This window comes from Eriocheir sinensis, unplaced genomic scaffold, assembly GCF_024679095.1.
Source record: "Eriocheir sinensis breed Jianghai 21 unplaced genomic scaffold, ASM2467909v1 Scaffold1009, whole genome shotgun sequence".
Classification (NCBI taxonomy): domain Eukaryota; kingdom Metazoa; phylum Arthropoda; class Malacostraca; order Decapoda; family Varunidae; genus Eriocheir; species Eriocheir sinensis.
Genome location: NW_026110307.1, coordinates 129,840 through 138,553, shown reverse-complemented (window position 1 = coordinate 138,553; position 8,714 = coordinate 129,840). Strand labels below are relative to the sequence as shown.

At 42.7% G+C, this 8,714-nt stretch overlaps 1 pseudogene; it reads right to left on the bottom strand.

Annotated features, from left to right (window-relative positions):
* Positions 1–6: 6 nt before the first annotated feature.
* On the bottom strand, positions 7–7,594 carry LOC126988933 (uncharacterized; annotated as a pseudogene).
* Positions 7,595–8,714: the final 1,120 nt, after the last annotated feature.

Below are 8,714 nucleotides of genomic sequence, written 5' to 3'. Positions count from 1 at the left end.
TAAGAGACGGCGTAGTGGGAAATAGTACAGCGTCAGGAGTGTTTCTTAAGCCCAACATCTTCTCTTAAAGATATATATGTGGTGTGTGCGGGGAAGAGTAGAGGTTTGAGCAGTTATTTCTTAGGCCCAAAATCTGCTCTTAAAAGTATGTGCTAATAAGAGACGGCGTTGTAGGTAACTGTAAAGGCGTCAGGAGTAATTTCTTAGGCCCTTCATTCGTTACTTTCTTCCTCTCTTCTTCGCTTCTTTCCTAGTCTTCTTTCTCTCTTTCCTTCCTCCATTCGTTTCTTCCTCTCTTCTTCCTTTTTCCTTTTTCCTTCTTTCTTTCATTCCTCCGTTTTTCCCTGCCTCTCTTCCTCGCTTCTTCCTTCCTTCTCCTTTTCCTCATTTCTTTTCCTTCTCTTCCTCGGTTTTTCCTTCCTCTTTTTCCTTCTCTCTTTCCTTCCTCCATTTCTTCCTTTCTCCCCTCGTTGCTTCTTCGTTCCTTCTATTTTCCTCTCTTTCTTTCCTGCCTCAATTTCTTCCTTCCTTACTTCTTCCTTCCTTTCTTCTCCTTTTCCCTCTTCCTTTCTTTCCTCCATTTTTTCCTTCCTCTCGTCCTCGCTTTTCCTTCCCTCATTTTTCCCTCTTTCTTTCCTTTTTACATTTCTTTCTTCCTCTCTTCCTCGCTTCTTCCATTCTCCTCTTTTTCCTTCGTTATTTCTGCTGTTAAGTTCTTCCTTCCTCTTCCTCGCTTCTTCCTCCCCTCCTTTTTCCTTCTTTCTTTCTGCTCCTAAGTTCTATTATAAGAAGGTGTCGCGGGTAATAAGAGAGTCTCCGCGGGTAACTCCTTAATCCCAACAGCTGCTCCCCCGTGTTCTAATACCACTCGGCGTTGCGGGTAAGAGTGGAGGTGTCAGGAGTTATTTCTCAGGCCCGACAGCTGCTCTCGTGTGTTCTAGCGGCGGACGGCGAAGCGGGAAACTCTTTAATTCCAACCGCCCTGGTAAAGTAGACGGCCTCCGCGGGTTGATGGCTGGTTTTATGCGTGTTGGTAGTTGGCGTTGTGATGGGTGAGTTTTCATGCCCTTCATCCGCTCTCCTGTTTAACGTATGCTCTATTGATCTTCGTAATATTTTTGATAAACATTTGCACCTTTTATACAAATCTTGTGCTTGTGAGGAAAGTAATTTTATATCGTCATTTAAACTTTTCTTCCCTCCCTCCCTCACTTTCTTCTTTTTTTCTCTCCTATTTGTTGTTATCTCTTCAGGTACTTTTTAAACCCTTGATAAACCTTTTCACCTCTTATATAAATCTTGCGCTGATGAGGAAAGTAATTTAATCCCGCCATTTAAACTTATCTTCCCTTCCTCCCTCCCGATTGATTAAATCACTGAACGCAGGCAGCCTAGTAATGAGCCAACAGGCTTTCTGCTGCCTGCTAGTCCATGTTTCCATGTTTCCATGTTTCCATGTTTCCATGTTTCCTTCTTTTTTCTCTTATTTATCGTTGTCTCTCCAGGTCTTCCTTAAACCCATGATAAACCTTTACACCTCTTGTATAAATTTTTCGCTGGTGATGAAAGTATATAATCGTTCTTTGCCAATCACACATTCCTCCATATTTTCCTCTCTCCCTCCTTCCCTCTCCATTCTCCCTCCCTCCTTCTTTCCCTTCTTCCTTTTTAACAGTAGTTGGCGGCGTCTCGGGTAATGCTTTCCTTCCATCTTTTCCTTCCATCCTTCCTTCCTTCCTTCCTTCGTATGTTCCTTCATTCATTTCTATCTTGATTTCCAGAAAGCGTACGATAAAGTCCCTCATCATAAATTATTTTATAAATTAAAGCAAATAGGTATTGACGGTCAGTTACACCAATGGATCGCGAATTGGTTGAGCAACAGACAACAAAGAGTGGTGATCGATGGATTTAACTCAGAGTGGGCGCCGGTCACTAGTGGCGTCCCTCAGGGCTCGGTTCTTGGCCCAGTGCTCTTCATTATTTACATCAACGACGTGGATGTTGGAATCAATAATCGCATTAGTAAATTTGCAGACGACACAAAGATTGATAACTCGGTCCTCATTGACGAAGACAGGCAAAGCCTCCAAGAGGATTTGCACAAAATTTCAGCTTGGTCGGATAGATGGGAGATGCCCTTTAACGTAGACAAGTGCTAGGTACTTCAAGTTGGAACAAGAAATAAGAAGTTCGACTACGAAATGCGCGGCGTTAAACTCAGAAGCGTTCAATACGTTAAGGACCTGGGTGTCAAAATTGCGTCAAACCTCAAATTCTCACAGCAATGCATCAATGCAGCAAATAAAGCGAACAGAATGTTGGGCTTCATTAAAAGAAACTTTTAATTCAAGAATAAAGATGTAATATTTCCACTCTACAATAGTTTGGTCAGACCCCACTTGGAATATGCGGTACAGTTTTGGTCTCCCCACCATGCAAAGGATATTGCTAAATTAGAAGGTGTTCAGCGTCGGGCAACAAAAATGATCCCTTCCTTGCGCAACAAATCCAACGAAGAGAGACTTTCCACCCTTAACATATTTTCTCTTGAGAAACGTCGCCTCCGAGGAAAACTGATCGAATGTTTTAAAATACTTAATAGTTTCACGAATGTAGACAGATCGAAACTGTTTATGATCAGTGACACTTTGCGAACGAGGAACAATGGCACAAAACTCAAATGTAGACAGGTAAATACAGACTGCACCAAATTTTTCTTCACCAACGTTGTAGTGCGATAATGGATTAAGCTCCCAGCTTCAGTGGTCCAGTGTAACACGATGGACTCCTTTAAAAACAAGCTCGACCGTCACTTCCTTGAACTTAATATTAACTAGAGATGAAATGCAACGTTTTGGAGCCATGTGATTAATGTAGAATCACTTAGGTTTAAGGACAGACCACCAAGTCTGGACCATGGGGTCTGTGTGGTCTGATTTTCTGTGTAATTCTTTGTAATTCTTCCTTTCCTCTTTCGTTCCTTCCTTTCTTCCTCTCTCCTTCTCTACCTTCCCCTCCTTCCCTTTCTTCCTTCCTTCATTTGTTTCTTCCTTCTTTCTCTTCTCTCTTCTTTCCTTCCTCCATTTCTTCCTTCCTCTCTTCCTTTCTTCTTCCTTCCATCTCCTTTTCCTAATTTCTTTCCTTACTCTTCCTCGGTTCTTCCTTCCTTCTCCTTTTCCTCCCCTCTTTCCTGCCTCCAATTCTTCCTTCCTTTCTGCTTCGCTTTTTCCTTCAGCCTTTTCTTTCCTTTCCTCTTTCCTTCCCTCCTTCCTTTCTTCCTCTCTCCCTTCCTGCCTTCCCTTCCTTCTCTTCCTTCCTTGTCTTTCGCGTTCAGTTATCTTAATACGATGAGTCATGACAAATTTTTTAAGTCCAAGTTTTGCTTCCAGTCGCTTTTTAATGTTAGACTTTGTTGAGGTGCAAAACAATTTTCAGTGATCCTTTTTTTATTTTCTTCCTTCCTCTCTTCCTCTCTTCTTCCTTCTTTATCTTTTTCCCTCTTTCTTTCCTTCCTTCCTTCCTTCCTTCCTTCCTCTCATCCTCGCTTCCTCCCTTCTCTCTTTTTCCTTTTTTCTTTCCTTCTTCCATTTCTTCCTTCCTTTCTCTCTTCCTCGCTTCTTCCATTCTCCTCTTTTTTCCTTTTTTTTCCTTCTGCTCGTAAGTACTTCATTCCTCTTCCTCGCTTCTTGCTTCCTCTTTTCTTTGCTCCTTTCTTTCTCCTCTTTTTTCTTCTTTCTTTCCTTCCCCCGTTCCTTCCTTCCTTCCTCTCTTCTTCGCTTCTTCTATTCTCTCCTCTTTTTCCTTCTTTTTTTCTTTCTTCTCTTAAGTACTTTCTTCCACTTTATCGCTTCTTCCTTCCTCTCTCCTTCGCTTCTTCCTTCTTTCTCTTTTTCCCGCTTTCCTTCCTTCCTCCATTCCCTCCTTCCTTTCTCTCTTCCTCGCTTCTTCCGTTCTCCTCTTTTTCCTTCTTTCTTTCTTTCTACTCTTAAGTACTTCCTTCCTCTTCCTCGCTTCTTTCTTTGTTGTAGATAAAAAGAATATGTGAGTTCACCTTCTTGCGTATTATTTTTCTGTTAATAATAAAAAAACGGTCCCGTGGTACAATTCCTTTATTTTTATTTTTATTTTATTGATTCCATATTATTTAATTTATTGATTCATTATTTTATTTTATTTTATTTCGTATTTATTTATCAATTTATTACCATGAGCTTTAATAATAATAAACGTTGCCTCGACCACTAAAGTTTTAATTCCATTTTCAAGTCGCATTCGTACTCAGTATAAAATAAACTCCACGACTGAACTATTTTTTACGCTCGTCTCCTTTAATTTATTTAGATAAGAAACATTTAATTTATGTCTTAGCAATAAACAATAAACGTTGCCTGGACGCTAGTTTCAAACCCATTTTCAAGTCTTGTTTTACGATGAGAAGCGTCGTGACTGAATTATTTTTTTTTACGCCCAGCGGTTTTAATTTTTTCACATTTAGATTAGAAACACCGTGGCGCAGTCTTTTGTTTGCCTTCGTCGCTCCTTCGCTCCTCCCCTTCCTTCTTTTCCTTCCCTCCTTCCTACCATCTCTTTTTGATTTTTTTCTTCCTCCCTTCTCTTTTTTCTTTCCTACCCTCTCTTTTTTTCTTGTTTCTTTCTATCCTCTATTGCTTCTTTCTTCTCTTCCTCGCTTTTTCCTTCCTCCTCTTTATCCTTCTTTCTTTCTTTCTTTCTTTCTTTCTTTCCTCCATTCCGCCCTTCCTTTTTCCTCTCCCTTTACTTCTATCTTTCCCTTTTCCTTCCTTCACTCTTTTTTCTCCTTCTTTTCCTTTTTTCCTTTCCTTTTTCCTATTTTCCCTTCTTCCTCTTTTTCTTCCTCTTTCCCTCCCTCTCTGTCTTTTTTTCCTTTCTCCCCTCTCTTTTCCCTTTCTTTCCTTTTTCCCCCTATTCCTTCCTTCCTCTCATCCTCACTTCTCCTCTCCTCCTTATCCTACTTTCTTTCTTTCCTCTATTCCGTCCTTCCTTTCTTCCTCTCTTTTTCCTTCCATCTCTTTCCCTTCTTTTCCTTCCGTCCCTTCTCTTCATCCTGCTCTTTTTCTCTCCTTCCATTCCCTCTTTCCTCTCTTTCTCCCTTTTTTTCCTTTCTTCCCTTCTCTTCATCCTATTCTTTTTCTTTCCTTCCTACATTCCCCCCCTTCCTCTCTCTCTCGCTTCTTCCTTCCTCCCTTCTTTCACGAGGATAATGAGTCTCGTCACGTGACTATTGCTCGCCCTCACGTGCGTTCCCAAAGCGATGTGTTGTGTCCAGCCGTTCAGTTCCTCGCCTCGCCGCCTGTGTGACCGCCCTAGCCTGGAGACCTTGGGGTGTTTAGCCAGTAACGCCACCCTGACACACCAACCGGAACAGGAAAGGAAAGCGAAGAAAACCAGCAAAGAAAAACTAAGAGAATGAAGCGAGAAAATGAATATATTGATGGAGGAATGGAAGATGGAGAAGGAAGGAAGGAAAAGATGTGACAAGAATAGGAAGGAAGTAAAATATGGGAAAAGCAAAGTAAGGAAGGAAGAGAAAGGAAAAGGGCTGGAAGGAAAAAGTATATAGATAGGTATATAAAGATGAATAGATAGACAGATAGACGAATAAATAGATAGATATAGACGAATAAATAGATAGATATAGATAGATAGAGAAATTATATAAGGAAGACGAGCAAAATTGAAATAGAGAAATAACTTGAAGAACAGTTAAAGAAAAATAAGAAATACGAAACTTTCTTCTAATAATAGGCAAGAAAAGAGAAAGAAAGAAAGAAAAATTTGAATGACGTTATTGACATTCCGCATTGTAAACTCTAAAGAGCCAAAAATAGAAAGCAAGGGAAGACGAGAGGGAGAATAAGAGAGGAACAGAGCACTTCAGAAATAGAAGGAAAGAAAACAAAACAGAGAGAACAAGAAGCACAACAAAAAATCGGTGAACGTAACCTTTCCTTGACCCAAATTTTGACCTGCTGACAAAAGAAGAAAAAAGAAAAGAAAAGCAGAACTCTTATTCCTCAACGTCCTTCCTTCCTTCCTCTCTTTCTCGCTTTTTCCATTCTCCTCTTTTTCCTTCTTTTTTCTTTCTTCTCTTAAGTACTTCCTTCCTCTTTATCTCTTTTTCCTTCCTCACTCCTTCGCTTCTTCCTTCTTTTTCTTTTTCCCGCTTTCCTTCCTTCCTCCATTCCCTCCTTCCTTCCTCTCTTCCTCGCTTCTTCCTTTTTTGTTGTGTGTGTGTGTGTGCGCGCTTGTGCGTGCGTGCGTGCGTGAGACGTGTATGTGATCTAAGATATCAAAAGTTATTTTTTGTTACTGAATCTCCGTGGGGCTACGCTCTCTCTCTCTCTCTCTCTCTCTCTCTCTCTCTCTCTCTCTCTCTCTCTCTCTCTCTCTCTCTCTCTCTCTCTCTCTCTCTCTCTATCTATCTATCTATCTATCTATCTATATCCATCTATTGCTATCTGTGTGTGTGTGTGTGTCTCACTTTTTGTCTATTTTGATCTGTTTGTCCTTCTCTCTTTGTCTTTTGCGTGTGTCTGTCTTATAATCCTCAATCATCTCTCTTTGTCCCTGTCACTTGATCATACACGTCACCACCACCACCACGACTATTACCACCACCACCACCACCACCACAAGCACAAGCACCACCGCCATCAACACCACTGCAATCCAAGCGGAGTGAAAACATGCCACCAAAAGATACGCGCGGAATAACATTACAAAAAACCCGCCACAACGTAAGATGCTAACGGGATCAAGGCAACGTGTGGGTGAGCTTTTTCCTTCCTCGTTCCGAAAGTTTGCTCCCACGATGCTGCTTGTGTGTGAAGTGTTGTGTTGGCCACCCACCTGCTGGCTTCGAAGAGGGAGAGAGAGGGCAGGAGGGAGGTTACCAGTGATTAGAAAGGTGTGTGTGTGTGTGTGTTTGTGTGTGTGTGTGTGTGTGTGTGTGTGTGTGTGTATCGCTGATCACAAGTTTGAAGCAGATTTGGATACATTTAGGCACGCACACACACACATAGTTGGAAGCCTGTATATCTTGACTACGTGTGTGTGTGTGTGTGTGTGTGTGTGTGTGTGTGTGTGTGTGTGTGTGTGTGTGTGTGTGTGCTATGTTATGAAGTAATGCAGTAATGTTAGTGTAGGTATATACATGTGTGTGTGTGTGTGTGTGTGTGTGTGTGTGTGTGTGTGTGTGTGTGTGTGTGTGTGTGTGTGTGTGTGTGTGTGTGTGTGTGTGTGTGTGTGTGTGTGTGTGTGTGTGTGTGTGTGTTATGGGGTGGTGTATTCACGTAATGATATAGTGTGATGCAACTGTGTGTTTGCATGAACGTACTTGTGTGTGTGTGTGTGTGTGTGTGTGTGTGTGTGTGTGTGTGTGTGTGTGAGGGCCAGCACCTGCTCAACACTCCAGGAGACACCCGCGTGGTCGGCACACCGGGAACAGACTGGCTCCAGGTGGCACGCGGGCCCTCGCTCCCTCCCGCGCCACCTCGCCCCCCTTTCCTCCTCCTCCTCCTCCTCCTCCTCGCTGCCTCATTGCCATCCCCATCTTCTACCCCTCCTCTCTCTCCCTCTTCGCCTTTCCCCCTCCTCCTCTTCCTCCTACTCCTCCTCCTGCCTCCTACATCCCCTTCTTGCCCTCCACTCCATGCCCCTCCGCCTCCTACTCCTCCTCCTCCTCCTCCTCCTCACTACATCTCTTTAGTTTCTCTCCTCTCATCCATTCCCGCCTCCTCTTCCTCCTCATCTTCCTCCTCCTCTACCCCTCTTCTGCCCACTCTTTCCTCCCACTTCATACACATTCCTTACTGATTCCTCCTCCTCCTCTTCCTCTCTTCTCCACCTCCTCTTTCTCCATTACCCACCTCTTCTCCTTGCTTCTCTTCCCTCCCTCGAACTCGTCCATGCCTTCTTCTCTCTATCTCTCGTCATCACACTCCTCTCCTACCCCTCTTTTCCCTTCTTTTCCCCCATTATCCCTCTAATTCTCCCCCTCCTCCGTCTTTCTCCCCTACTTTCCCCTCTCCCCTCCCATTCCTCCCCTTCCATTGCCTGTCTTCGCACCTACCCTGCCCCCCTTCCTCTCTCCCTGCCTCCCCTTGCTCCCTGTTTATTTGTGTATTATACGTATATATTTTTCTAGTGACAATAGTATCGTTGGATTCTCACTTGTTTACGAAATCTATATATGTGTTCGTAAACCAATCAATAAACAAATGAATAAATAAATGTGTGTGTATAAATGTATGAATATGTGTATGTATTTGTGTATCTGTTTTTATTTGTCATTGTTTCGATTGTTGTAATGTAGAAGATATCAATGGCAATATATGTTTAAGGAATGGTATTAGTGTACTGAATGATATGATAAGAAACGCCTAACCAACTAACTAACGAACAGCAATGACAGTTACGTTAAAATATTGTAGATGTCTCCCGTTTTCGTTTATCATTTCACATTCTCTCTCTCTCTCTCTCTCTCTCTCTCTCTCTCTCTCTCTCTCTCTCTCTCTCTCTCTCTCTCTCTCTCTCTCTCTCTCTCTCTCTTATTCTGGTTTTGGAGTTACGATAATGGCTAAATGTGATTCATGACGTCACCCGAACCTTGGCAGCACGGAGGCCCCTGATTGGTGGGCGAGGGAGTGACGTCAGGGGCCCAGCAGCCAATA